At 44.4% G+C, this 14,253-nt stretch overlaps 1 long non-coding RNA gene across 1 annotated transcript in view; it reads left to right on the top strand.

Moving 5' to 3' along the window:
- LOC143787773 (uncharacterized) overlaps window positions 1–13,990 on the top strand; it is a 75,311-nt gene extending 61,321 nt beyond the window's left edge. The window contains exon 3 of the long non-coding RNA XR_013218462.1: window positions 13,934–13,990. This is a non-coding gene — a long non-coding RNA (uncharacterized LOC143787773). The remainder of the gene's footprint in view (window positions 1–13,933) is intronic.
- Window positions 13,991–14,253: the final 263 nt, after the last annotated feature.

The raw sequence follows: 14,253 nt of genomic DNA, 5'->3' as shown, positions 1-14,253 counted from the left end.
GTGTCCCGTGTGGTGTAGTATATAGAGGATGTGTCCCGTGTGGTGTAGTATATACAGGATGTGTCTTGTGTGGTGCAGTATATAGAGGATGTGTCCCGTGTGGTGTAGTATATAGAGTATGTGTCCCGTGTGGTGTGGTATATAGAGGATGTGTCTTGTGTGGTGCAGTATATAGAGGATGTGTCCCGTGTGGTGCAGTATATAGAGGATGTGTCCCGTGTGGTGTAGTATATAGAGGATGTGTCCCGTGTGGTGTAGTATATAGAGGATGTGTCCCGTGTGGTGTAGTATATAGAGGATGTGTACCGTGTGGTGTAGTATATAGAGGATGTGTCCCGTGTGGTGCAGTATATAGAGGATGTGTCCTGTGTGGTGTAGTATATAGAGGATGAGTCCCATGTGGTGCAGTATATAGAGGATGTGTCCTGTGTGGTGTAGTATATAGAGGATGTGTCCCGTGTGGTGTAGTATATAGAGGATGTGTCCTGTGTGGTGTAGTATATAGAGGATGTGTCCCGTGTGGTGTAGTATATAGAGGATGTGTCCTGTGTGGTGTAGTATATAGAGCATGTGTCCCGTGTGGTGCAGTATATAGAGGATGTGTCCCGTGTGGTGCAGTATATAGAGGATGTGTCCCGTGTGGTGCAGTATATAGAGGATGTGTCCCGTGTGGTGCAGTATATAGAGGATGTGTCCCGTGTGGTGCAGTACATAGAGGATGTGTCCCGTGTGGTGTAGTATATAGAGGATGTGTCCTGTGTGGTGCAGTATATAGAGGATGTGTCCCGTGTGGTGCAGTATATAGAGGATGTGTCCTGTGTGGTGCAGTATATAGAGGATGTGTCCCGTGTGGTGTAGTATATAGAGGATGTGTCCCGTGTGGTGCAGTATATAGAGGATGTGTCCCGTGTGGTGCAGTATATAGAGGATGTGCCCCGTGGGGTGTAGTATATAGAGGATGTGTCCCGTGTGGTGCAGTACATAGAGGATGTGTCCCGTGTGGTGTAGTACATAGAGGATGTGTCCTGTGTGGTGCAGTATATAGAGGATGTGTCCCGTGTGGTGCAGTACATTGAGGATGTGTCCCGTGTGGTGCAGTATATAGAGGATGTGTCCCGTGTGGTGCAGTATATAGAGGATGTGTCCCGTGTGGTGTAGTATATAGAGGATGTGTCCCGTGTGGTGCAGTATATAGAGGATGTGTCCCGTGTGGTGCAGTATATAGAGGATGTGTCCCGTGTGGTGCAGTATATAGAGGATGTGTCCGGTGTGGTGTAGTATATAGAGGATGTGTCCCGTGTGGTGCAGTATATAGAGGATGTGTCCCGTGTGGTGCAGTATATAGAGGATGTGTCCCGTGTGGTGTAGTATATAGAGGATGTGTCCCGTGTGGTGTAGTATATAGAGGATGTGTCCCGTGTGGTGCAGTATATAGAGGATGTGTCCCGTGTAGTGTAGTATATAGAGGATGTGTCCCGTGTGGTGTAGTATATAGAGGATGTGGCCCGTGTGGTGCAGTATATAGAGGATGTGTCCCGTGTGGTGCAGTATATAGAGGATGTGTCCTGTGGGGTGTAGTATATAGAGGATGTGCCCCGTGTGGTGTAGTATATAGAGGATGTGCCCCGTGTGGTGCAGTATATAGAAGATGTGTCCTGTGGGGTGTAGTATATAGAGGATGTGTCCCGTGTGGTGTAGTATATAGAGGAGGTGTCCCGTGTGGTGTAGTATATAGAGGATGTGTCCCGTGTGGTGTAGTATATAGAGGAGGTGTCCCGTGTGGTGTAGTATATAGAGGATGTGTCCCGTGTGGTGTAGTATATAGAGGATGTGTCCCGTGTGGTGCAGTATATAGAGGATGTGTCCCGTGTAGTGTAGTATATAGAGGATGTGTCCCGTGTGGTGTAGTATATAGAGGATGTGTCCCGTGTGGTGTAGTATATAGAGGATGTGTCCCGTGTGGTGTAATATATAGAGGAGGTGTCCCGTGTGGTGTAGTATATAGAGGATGTGTCCCGTGTGGTGTAGTATATAGAGGATGTGTCCCGTGTGGTGTAATATATAGAGGAGGTGTCCCGTGTAGTGTAGTATATAGAGGATGTGTCCCGTGTGGTGTAGTATATAGAGGATGTGTCCCGTGTGGTGTAGTATATAGAGGATGTGTCCCGTGTAGTGCAGTATATAGAGGATGTGGCCCGTGTGGTGCAGTATATAGAGGATGTGTCCCGTGTGGTGCAGTATATAGAGGATGTGTCCTGTGGGGTGTAGTATATAGAGGATGTGCCCCGTGTGGTGTAGTATATAGAGGATGTGCCCCGTGTGGTGCAGTATATAGAAGATGTGTCCTGTGGGGTGTAGTATATAGAGGATGTGTCCCGTGTGGTGTAGTATATAGAGGAGGTGTCCCGTGTGGTGTAGTATATAGAGGATGTGTCCCGTGTGGTGTAGTATATAGAGGATGTTTCCCGTGTGGTGCAGTATATAGAGGATGTGTCCCGTGTGGTGCAGTATATAAGGGATGTGTCTGCTCTCTATATTTGGATACATTGTATCTAGATCTCGGTTTAGTTCATTTATTTAGGCTGTTTACAATGAATTAAGCAGATGGAAGGATCAGACGTTTCTGTCCTGAACTTCCGGCCGTAGATTTAGTCTGAGGATATTTTTAGAAAGTTTTCCAAGAAATATTGATCTGCTAAATGACAAAGAAGCGGAGAAGATTGTGATCATTAGTGTGAGACAGCGGACGTGATCCTTCCTTAAAAAGCCGCTCAGACCTTTTCTCTAAAATGGATTAATATTCATTAGATGCTGATGAGACATTATATATTTGGGGGTTGTCGTTATGTAATAATCACACCTGGGATGTGATGAAATGATTGCAGGTTCACGCCTTGTATGGAAACTGAAAAATGAAGGGAAAAGTAAAAAAAAAAAAAAAATCTTAAAATATTTAAAAAATAAATGAATAGTAAAAATTAGAATTTCCTTCCATTTTATCACCCATAATAAGCATATTTAGCATCTCCACATCCGTAAAAGAGCAATCTATGAGAATATAAAATTAACTAGAAGCCCGATTCTAACGCATCGGGTATTTTAGAATATGTATGTAGTTTATTTATGAAGATTTTAGAATAATACATTAAATACACAGGATTTGGCCGGCCGCGACCAATTAGCGAAGCGTGTTTCAAATCCTGCGCCTGTCGCTGATTGTTCGCGGTCGGCCACGTAGTATATAGCACAGCTACATAGTATATAACAGCCCACGTAGTAAATAGCACAGCCACGTAGTACATAGCACAGCCCATGGAGTATATAGCACAGCCCATGGAGTATATAGCACAGCCACGTAGTATATAACACAGCCCACGGAGTATATAGCACAGCCACGTAGTATATAGCACAGCCATGTAGTACCGTATATAGCACAGCCGCGTAGTATATAGCACAGCCCACGGAGTATATAGCAGAGCCAACGGAGTACGTAACACAGCCACGTAGTATATAACACAGCCCACGGAGTATATAGCACAGCAACGTTGTATATAACACAGCCAAGGAGTGTATAACAGCCCACATAGCATATAACACAGCCACTTAGTTTATAACAGCCCACGTAGCATATAACACAGCTCACGTAGTATATAACAGCCCACGTAGTGTATAACACAGGCCATGTAGTATATAACAGCCCATGTAGTGTATAACACAGGCAACGTAGTATATTGCACAGCCCACGTAGTATATAGCACAGCCACGTAGTATATTGCAGAGCCCACGTAATATATTGCACAGCCCACGTAGTATATTGCACAGCCCACATAGTATATTGCACAGCCCACATAGTATATTGCACAGCCCACGTAGTATATTGCACAGCCCACGTAGTATATTGCACAGCCCACGTAGTATATTGCACAGCCACGTATTACATTGCACAGCCCACGTAGTATATTGCACAGCCCATGCAGTACATTGCACAGCCCACGTATTATATTGCACAGCCCACGTATTATATTGCACAGCCCACATAGTATATTGCACAGCCCACGTATTATATTGCACAGCCCACGTATTATATTGCACAGCCCACGTAGTATATTGCACAGCCCACGTAGTATATTGCACAGCCCACGTAGTACATTGCACAGCCCACGTATTATATTGCACAGCCCACGTAGTATATTGCACAGCCCACGTAGTATATTGCACAGCCCACGCAGTATATTGCCCAGCCACATAGTATATTGCACAGCCCACGTATTATATTGCACAGCCCACGTAGTATATTGCACAGCCCACGTAGTATATTGCCCAGCCCACGTATTATATTGCACAGCCCACGTATTATATTGCACAGCCCACGTAGTATATTGCACAGCCCACATAGTATATTGCACAGCCCACGTATTATATTGCACAGCCCACGTATTATATTGCACAGCCCACGTAGTATATTGCACAGCCCACGTAGTATATTGCACAGCCCATGTAATATATTGCACAGTTCACGCAGTATATAGCAATGTGGGCATCATATCCCTGTTAAAAAAAAGAATTAAAATAAAAAATAGTTATATAATCACCTTCTGTTGGCCCCTGATCCAAGCGAGGCGTTTACCGATGCTCCTCGCGCGCTCTGGTCCCAAGAGTGCATTGCGATCTCGCGAGATGATGACGTAGCGGTCTCGCTAGACCGCTACGTCATCATCTCGCGAGACCGCAATGCATGGAGCAGTCACCGGAGCGTCGCGAGGAGCAGGAAAGGCCAGTTCTGGATTCGGGGGGCCGACAGACGGTGAGTATATAACTATTTTTATTTTTTTAAAATTATTTTTAACATTAGATCTTTTAACTATTGATGCCGCATAGACAGCATCAATAGTAAAAAGTTGGTCACACAGGGTTAATAGCAGCGTTAACGGAGTGCGTTACACCGAGGCATAACGCGGTCCGTTACCGCTGCCATTAACCCTGTGTGAGCGCTGACTGGAGGGGATTATGGAGCGGGCACTGACTGCGGGGAGGAAGGAGCGGCCATTTGCCACCGGACTGTGCCCGTCGCTGATTGGTCGTGGCCGTTTTGCCGCAACCAGTCAGCGACTTGTATTTCAATGACAGACAGAGGCTGCGACCAATGAATATCCGTGACAGACAGAAAGACAGACAGACAGACGGAAGTGATCCTTAGACAATTATATAGTAGACTAGACTGTGGCCCGATTCTAACGCATCGGGTATTCTAGAATATGCATGTCCCTGTAGTATATGGACAATGATGATTCCAGAATTCGCGGCAGACTGTGCCCGTCGCTGATTGGTCGAGGCAACCTTTATGACATCGTCGCCATGGCAACCATTATGACATCTACGTCGATACTGTGCCCGTCGCTGATTGGTCGAGGCCTGGCGGCCTCGACCAATCAGAGACGCGGGATTTCTAGGACAGACAGACAGACAGACAGAAAGACAGACAGACAGACGGAAAAACCCTTAGACAATTATATATATAGATAAGACCCCAAAGAACAAAAAAATTGATACACTTCCATTATGGGTTTTTTGTCCCACCAACCCCTCAGAATACAGTGAAGACTTTGTACCCGGAATGGTACCATTACAAACCACAGCTTAGTACACATAAAATAAACCCTCATACAGCTCCCATGGCTGGAAAATGAAAAGGTCTGGAAAAAATTCATACAAGTTTTTTTGTGTGTTTTTACTATTTTACCTTGGATTTTTTGCCATTTTTTTTAGTACATTACATGGTAAAATGAATGGTGTCATTAATATCTACAACTGTGGATGGATAAAGAAAACACATATGGCTCTTGTAAGATGGAAAAGGGAAAGCAAAACTGGAAAAAAAAACGCTTCATTAAGAGATGAAGCCGGGGTGGACATAACATTGGTGCAACCTGTACGAAGATGTAAGGGGGCCACTGCCTCCTCCAAGGCAGGTGGAATTGTGCACTATGACTGGTCTGCAGAGGGTCCTTGCACAGGGGTCCTCTCCTGTCTGTGCCCAATCCTGGGTTAAACAAAATGTTTCCTTCTGTTTTAAGAGCTACATAAAGTAATGCCGCTTTTCTCTTTTTTTTTTGGTACCAAGAATGGAAAACTTTCATTGCCACCTATTGGTCATAGGGGGTACTGCAGTTCATGGTCAATCCATCCTCAGTCTTGCATTTGCTGTGATTACTTATTACTAATATTACTTCCTTCATATTTTTTTTTATTTATTCTGAACATCCATTATTTCTTCAAATGTGATGTGTAAGTCATGATGCATCCTTTGGGTAGGGGCTGTTCGTGCCACAACTATGGGACCTTTGCAGGTTTGGACTTGGGCTGAAATTCAGTCCTGGCATTTGAAATCACACAGGTCCATGTTGTCCCCGTCCCCAAGAACCAGATGGGATATATTACTAATATTACCCTGGATGGAGGAAAGGAAGATTTACTACAAGACCAATATTTCTAATGATACCTTTGGCCTGTTGGAGTAAGTGATGGAGTCAGCGACTTTGTGCTTCATCACAACTTTTAACAGTATGGGTATCTTGAGAACACAGATTCTGCTAACAATGTAGCAGACAAGGCTGCCCATGACCAGACAGGCCCTTCTGGCATTTGCCTGAATTGCCAGATGGCCAGTCCAGCCCTGGACCTATGAAATGGAGAAAGGCCTCCTAAGGTTGCCTCTGGCACTAAGTGCACTGCTATGTGGCTGGCACTATGGGCATTACTATGACGCTGGCACTATGGGCATTACTATGAGGCTGGCACTATGGGCATTACTATGTGGCTTACACTATGGGCATTAGTATGAGGCTGGCACTATGGGCATTACTATGAGGCTGGCACTATGGGCATTACTATGTGGCTGGCACTATGGGCATTACTATGAGGCTGACACTATGGGCATTACTATGTGGCTTACACTATGGGCATTACTATGAGGCTGGCACTATGGGCATTACTGTGATGTTGGCACTATGGGCATTACTGTGAGGTTGGCACTATGGGCATTTTTGTGAGGCTGGCACTATGGGCATTACTATGAGGCTGGCACTATGGGCATTACTATGAGGCTGACACTATCGTCATTACTATGAGGCTGGCACTATGGGCATTACTATGAGGCTGGCACTATGGGGATTACTATGAGGCTGACACTATAGACATTACTATGAGGTTGGCACTATGGGCATTACTATGAGGCTGGCACTATGGGCATTACTATGAGGCTGGCACTATGGGCATTACTATGAGGCTGGCACTATGGGCATTACTATGTGGCTGGCACTATGCGTATTACTATGAGGTTGGCACTATGGGCATTACTATGTGCCTGGCACTATGGGCATTACTATGAGGTTGGCACTATGGGCATTACTATGAGGCTGGCACTATGGGCATTACTATGAGGCTGACACTATGGGCATTACTATGAGGCTGGCACTATGGGCATTACTATGAAGCTAGCACTATGAGCATTACTGAGGTTGGCTCTATGGGCATTATTTGGAAGCTGGCACTTTGGGCAATACTATGAGGTTGGCATTTTGGGGACAACAAAGAGTCTGTCCTCTGTGTTACCACCTGTATTTAATCCTTTTTCCTATCAGCATCTCTAGGAGGAAAAATATAGTATTTTAGTTTCCAATGCAGTAATCCATTAGTGTCACCAATGAAGTTGTTCGTGCTTTGCAGAATTATACATAGATTAATACAATACTGGCCTTAATAGTATTGTTTCTACGTCTGACATTTTGTGCTTATTATTTAGACTATAAATTGTATAATTCTAGCAGTTTTTTCTGTTACACAGCTCCAAATCCTCTGCATAGAGATACTGGCAAATAATACAATTCTAGCTGCCTGAAGCCACCACTGGGGGGGGGGGGGGGCTTACTGCATACAGGCTTATTATTGAGTTTTACATATGAGCAGTATACAGTTTGCTTTTTAGCTCCCTCTAGTGGTGGCCAGAATTTATAATATACTGTATCCATGCAGCGGATTTGGAGTTCTTCATCAGAAAAAACTGACGTTCACTATAGAGAGAGTAAGAAATAAATCAGCACAAATTGTTGAGATTAAAATTATGAAAAAACATTATTTTAATGTATCTGGCAAATAGTATTTTTGAGTATAGAATAATGATAATTGAGAATAATAATGTTGGAATCGGTTCTGTGACAAAACACTCCGGGATCGCCTTTGCTGGGGTCAAAGGTCACGTGGTTTGTGCATTGAACTCTGACGCGACAGCAGGTTTCCAAGTTGACTGACCTCAGGTCAGGTTTATTAAAGTGAAAGCAAATACAGAAAACAAAGCATAAAAATAAATCCTAGCCTGTCCGGCGCTAACTAAACAAATACGTTGCTGTCTAACAACTGGGGGGGCTTCTCCCTCCCAGCTAACATTACATAGATCATGAGCACAGCTCTCACTCACGTTTGTCTCACACAGACAGGCATTCTGTGTGCCCCAGGCTGACACCTGAAACCTCCAGCTGGTCAGCCTTTATTCCTGCACTTATTAACCCCTCGGTATCCTGAAGATACTGAGCGGCCTAATTCACATAGGACAAATACCTGGACGAGATATACCTGCCCCCGACTACCAGACCGACATGACTCTTACAGTTCCTTTAGAAAAAGGATTTTTGTAGTCTTTTTCCTCCATCGGTGAATAGCTGCTGAGACTGATAGCATTTCAGCTTTCTTTCCCCTCTCTGACAGTATATTTGCACTCTCCACTGTAATAGTCAGTAATTGGGATACATTCCCATAAGATCTTTCCTTTGGAATTATCATTTCTGACATTTGCCTTTGATCTGGTTTCTCTGCTGAGTGCACCAGGGATTTAACGTGGGTGGAGAGTTAAGAAAAAAAAATATTGCTAAATAGGCCGTCTGCAAGTCCATCGGTGTTATCCAACTCCCACTGATTGGGAAAATGAGCAGAACGACGGAGCCGCAGCCTTGTGGGGTATATGGGGATTTTCTAGCAAGGCTTTCACAGGTTGTTGCAAAAAGAAAAAAGGTGCATTTAATTGGATTTTATGTTTTTTGCTAAATGAAACCACCCTTCTCATACAATTATATTTATACTTCAAATGTAGTATGTTTACATTATAAATTTGTAGCCAATGCACTGAAAAAAGCCATTTATTATTATGTATGAGTAAGGCCGGATTCACGTATGTATCTAGTCTAGACCACCTATGGTAAAGCAATGCAGCCTGGTCTCTGCACAATAATACCGTAATGGTGCACTGATACAGTGTTGTAAACATAGGAAGGGCATTTGTGTTGTACGTGGTCAAAGCATTATTTCAGGAGACTTTTCAGCATGAGCTGTCATGTGTGTACATGAGGAATGACAATATTTCTGGCCATCATCTGACTTGCATGCATTTTTCACCATTCTTCGCCTCTGCAGGCTCCATCTTTAATTTTTCGTTATCTTTAAGCTGCTTTGTATTCTCCCACACACAGACATGAGAGACTCCCACTCTATTTTCTCTATGTATTCAGAAACTAAAACAACAAACAACATAGAGTACATCATACAGGAGCACTGAGCAGTATAGCTGTGAATACAGCTCTAGGGGCGAGCTAAAACACTTACTAGAAAGTAGCAGCATGTTGAACATTATACACTAATACTTAGCAATGTGGCTGTGAATCCAGCACTGGGATGAGATGAAACATTGACTGGAAAGCAGGAACAACATGGAGGACATTAAACAGCAGTACTGAAAAATATAGCTGTGAATGGAGTTCTGGGGTGAGATAAAACACTAACTAGAAAGCAGTAGCATGGTGAACAATATACAGCAGTACTTATCAGTGTGACTCTGAATCCAGGTCCTCTTCCTCCCCTCATTTTGCCTTTCTACCCAGATAATTCTTCTCTTTTCCATTAGGTCTATGAGATCACATGATTAAAAACTGACTAGCTGAATGCTTCTAACCTCTAGAAACAGGACGTCAATTTTCTTTGTACAAGTTATGAGTCACTGCAAAAGTCTATGGCAAAGGGGAGGAGGGAGCAGCTGGGTCAGGAGATGAAGAAGGGAATGATAAATGCAGGGACAAGAGACTTCCTGTTTCTACATAGAGCAGAGAAAAGAGAACAATTATCTGGGTAGAAAGTAAAATGAGCAATTGTAAGTGCACAGTGCTGTATAATCTGATGATTGCAATATATTAAGAGGATAAAAACTTTGTTGGGAGGAGGGGAGCTTCTATAAAGAAAACATCATTTTGGGATTGTTGGCAATCTATGGGCATCACATTACAGAGCAGGAGGAGCTGAATATACAACTCCATACGTTTATAAAGAAAAATTCAGTCTAAGACCGGAATCACACATATGCGAGATACGGCCGAGTCTCGCAGGTGAAAACCCAGCTCTGGCGCCGGCACTCCGGAGCGGAGCGTGCAGCTCCATGTATTGCTGTGTGGCCTCACGCTCTGCTCCGGAGTGCCGGCACTGGAGCTGGGTTTTCACCTGCGAGACTCGGCCGTATCTCGCGTATGTGTGATCCCGGCCTCACATTTAGGCCAGTCTCACACGTCCAGATAATTCCGGTACCAGAGTAATCCGTGTCCGTGTGCTCACGTGGCACATTAGTGTGGCACAAGTGCGGCAGCCGTGTGCCGCCCGTGTGCCTCCTGAGGACCACACGGACCGTGCAGGAGACAGCGCTACAGTAAGCGCAGTCCCCAGCGTGTGGTGCTGAAGGCGGCATTCATCTCTTCTCCCCTGCAGGAGAGAAGAGATGAAAAATCAATTATTTATTTTTTTGGTTAAAAATAAAGTTTGGGGTCACCTCCCGCCTCCCACCCCCCGTGCGCCCGCCCGCTTGCAGAGAAATACTCACCCAGCTCCCGTGATGCCTCCTCTTAGCGCCGGCAGCCTGTCGTGTGTGAGCGGTCACGTGGTGCCACTCATTACAGTGATGAATATGTGGCTCCACCCCTATTCATCTCTCAGGGGAGAAGAGATGAATGCCGCCTTCAGCACCACACGCTGGGAACAGCGCTTAACTGTAGCGCTGTTTCTCCTGCGGCGGTACGTGCACACGGAGGAGAGTGCACACTGTTCTCCGTGTGCACGTGTGCGGGACGCTTGGCGGACCGTGCTGCCAGAGAAAAGCGGACATGTCACCGTGTTTTGCACACAGACACATGGTCCGTGAAAACACGCAGGCATGTGCATAGACCCATTCATTTGAATGGGTCTACGTGTGTCAGTGTCTCTGGTACGTGAGAAAACTGTCAGTACACGTACCGGAGCCACTGACGTGTGAAAGAGGCCTTACTGTGTTCAATTAAATCCCTGCTCATTCTGGGCTTAATAGGCAAGAAGGTGGTCCTAACGAGTGATTGGCAGCCCTCCGGTGTAAGCGTGCAGCCATAGGTATCTGTCACTGCTCGCGTGACTCCTGAGCCCAGAATGAGCAGGGATTGAATTAAATATAATGTAGATTATACTGATTCTGATACTGATCAGTCTGTTTCTCTCCTTCTCCTGTATAACCTACTGCTGGCAGATGAGATTACACGTTCAATGTGACAGGTTCCCTTTGAAAAAAATAGCTTTTTAATTGACAGTAAGCATACAAGTATGTAACAGCAGAGGGCGCCATAGCAATATGTAACAGCAGAGGGCGCCATATCAAGTATGTAACAGCAGGGTCGCCATAGCGAGTATGTAACAGCAGAGGGTGCCATAACAAGTATGTAACAGCAGAGGGTGCCATAACAAGTATGTAACAGCAGAGGGTGCCATAACAAGTATGTAACAGCAGAGGGTGCCATAACAAGTATGCAACAGCAGAGGGAGCCATAACAAGTATGTAGCAGCAGAGGGTGCCATAACATGTATGTAACAGCAGAGGGAGCCATAACATGTATGTAACAGCAGAGGGAGCCATAACAAGTATGTAGCAGCAGAGGGAGCCATAGCAAGTATGTAACAGCAGAGGGTGCCATAACATGTATGTAACAGCAGAGGGAGCCATAACAAGTATGTAACAGCAGGGGTGCCATAGCAAGTATGTAGCACTAGAGGGAGCCATAACAAGTATGTAACAGCAGAGGACGCCATAACATGTATGTAGCAGCAGAGGGAGCCATAACAAGTATGTAACACTTACCGTACTCTGTCACATTAAATTAATATCTAGTCATGTGAAAAATCTTTAAACCATCAAGAAAAGCCAGAAGTAGTTGATATGACCTAGTGTATGTTATAGAGCACTTTGGCAGCTTTGCTCTAGGAAATAATTGGAGTATTAAAGCCAGGACCCTGACAAATGAAAGCTGCTGACAGGTCATGTTTTCTGAATCCAGAGGTACTTGCTTCAAAAGGTCATTCACAATGTTAGGACTGAGAGATGTCTCACTGCTTTGGACCATCTTGTCTGTCAGAAAGTGATACATTGTGGACTATCCAGATGAACTTTCTTTTTGATTTATCAAACTTAAAGGGGTTCTCCGAGAATGTAATAAAATGGCCCCCTTCCCATAATTGAAACGGCAGCCCATCCTACTCGTGTCAGGATGGGCTATAGTCTGAAGAAACATAGCTCCCAAGACCTGTGTCTCAACTGACAGAGGAACTGTATCATAAGCATCCATACTGGTGAGCTGATGGAGAAAGGCTGTGACAGGAGAAGAAATAAATCTCAACTGACTGCGTACAAAGGATTTTTTCTCCAGCTCTGCCAATGTGATTATTTATTTCTTCACTTAGCATAGCCCTCTGTTGTGAATTCTGCTTTTGGGTTCCCTCCGGTGGTAGTAGGTGGTAATTCAGTGCATTAGTCCTTGCCAGTTGTCAATTGTTGTTGGGAGGTGTAGGACCTCTGCCTGGTTCCTCCTGCCTTTCTGCCATATCAGCAAAGATAAGTGTCTGGTTTTGTTTCTGTGGCACACATGCTGTGTGCTTCATAATTCAGTGCTATTCTTTTGTGTTTTTTTGTCCAGCTTAGATTGTGTCAGTATTTTCTCAGTCTTGTTGGATTCTCTGGGGTTGCAGATATTCATTCCACATCTTTAGTTAGATTGTGGAATTTTTGTATTATCTGCTGTGGATATTTTTGGAAGGGTTTTATTACTGACCGCCTAGTATTCTGTCCTATCCTTTCCTATTTAGCTAGAGTGGCCTCTTTTGCTAAATCCTGTTTTCTACCTGCGTGTGTCTTTTCTTCTCTTACTCACAGTCATTATTCGTGGGGGGCTGCCTATCCTTTGGGGTTCTGCTCTGAGGCAAGGTAGTATTCCTATTTCCATCTATAGGGGTATTTAGTCCTCCGGCTGTGTCGAGGTGTCTAGGGTTTGTTAGGCTCACCCCACAGCTACTTCTAGTTGCGGTGTTAGTTCAGGATTTGCGGTCAGTACAGTTTCCACCTACTCCAGAGAAAGTTTCATGCGACTCCAAGGTCACCGGATCATAACAGTACAACTGGCCCATAATGAGTTAAATGCATCTCAGAAGAAGGGAAGAAAGGTGTTGAGCCATTTTTTTTTTCTGCAGTTTGCTCTTCCCTCTTTATCTATGGGTGGCTGAGGAGTCTTGTGCTAGCATGGATGTTCAGGAATTAGCTTCTCGTGTAGACCAGCTTGCTGCTAGGGTACAGGGTATTTCTGATTATATTGTTCAGACTCCTGTTTTAGAGCCTAAGATTCCTATTCCTGATTTGTTTTTTGGTGACAGGTCCAAATTTTTGAGTTTTAAAAACAATTGTAAACTGTTTTTTGCTCTGAGACCTCGATCCTCTGGTGATTCCATTCAGCAGGTTAAAATTGTCATCTCCCTGCTGCGTGGCGATCCACAGGATTGGGCATTTTCCCTGGAATCTGGGAATCCGGCCTTGCTTAATGTAGACTCCTTTTTTCAGTCTTTAGGATTATTATATGATGAACCGAATTCTGTGGATCAAGCGGAGAAGACCTTGTTGGCCCTGTCTCAGGGTCAAGAGGCTAGTTGTTATATAACAACAGTCGCACTCAAAGAAAGATTTTCAAAGATTTTAACTGAACAAACGTGGTTTTCTTTATTACAAACACCAAAATAAAGTATCACCGCAGTGTTTCAAGGTAGGTAACGTTTCGACCCACAGGGTCTTTTTCAAACCTTAATGAAACAAATAAAAATACAAGGTATCACTAAATCAAAATATACAATATTTACAAAAATGTACAGTAAATTATAACAAAT

The sequence above is a fragment of the Ranitomeya variabilis genome, chromosome 8, assembly GCF_051348905.1.
Source record: "Ranitomeya variabilis isolate aRanVar5 chromosome 8, aRanVar5.hap1, whole genome shotgun sequence".
Lineage (NCBI taxonomy): Eukaryota > Metazoa > Chordata > Amphibia > Anura > Dendrobatidae > Ranitomeya > Ranitomeya variabilis.
The sequence above is the reverse complement of the archived record's forward strand: the minus strand, read 5'-3'. Positions and strand labels throughout refer to the sequence as shown.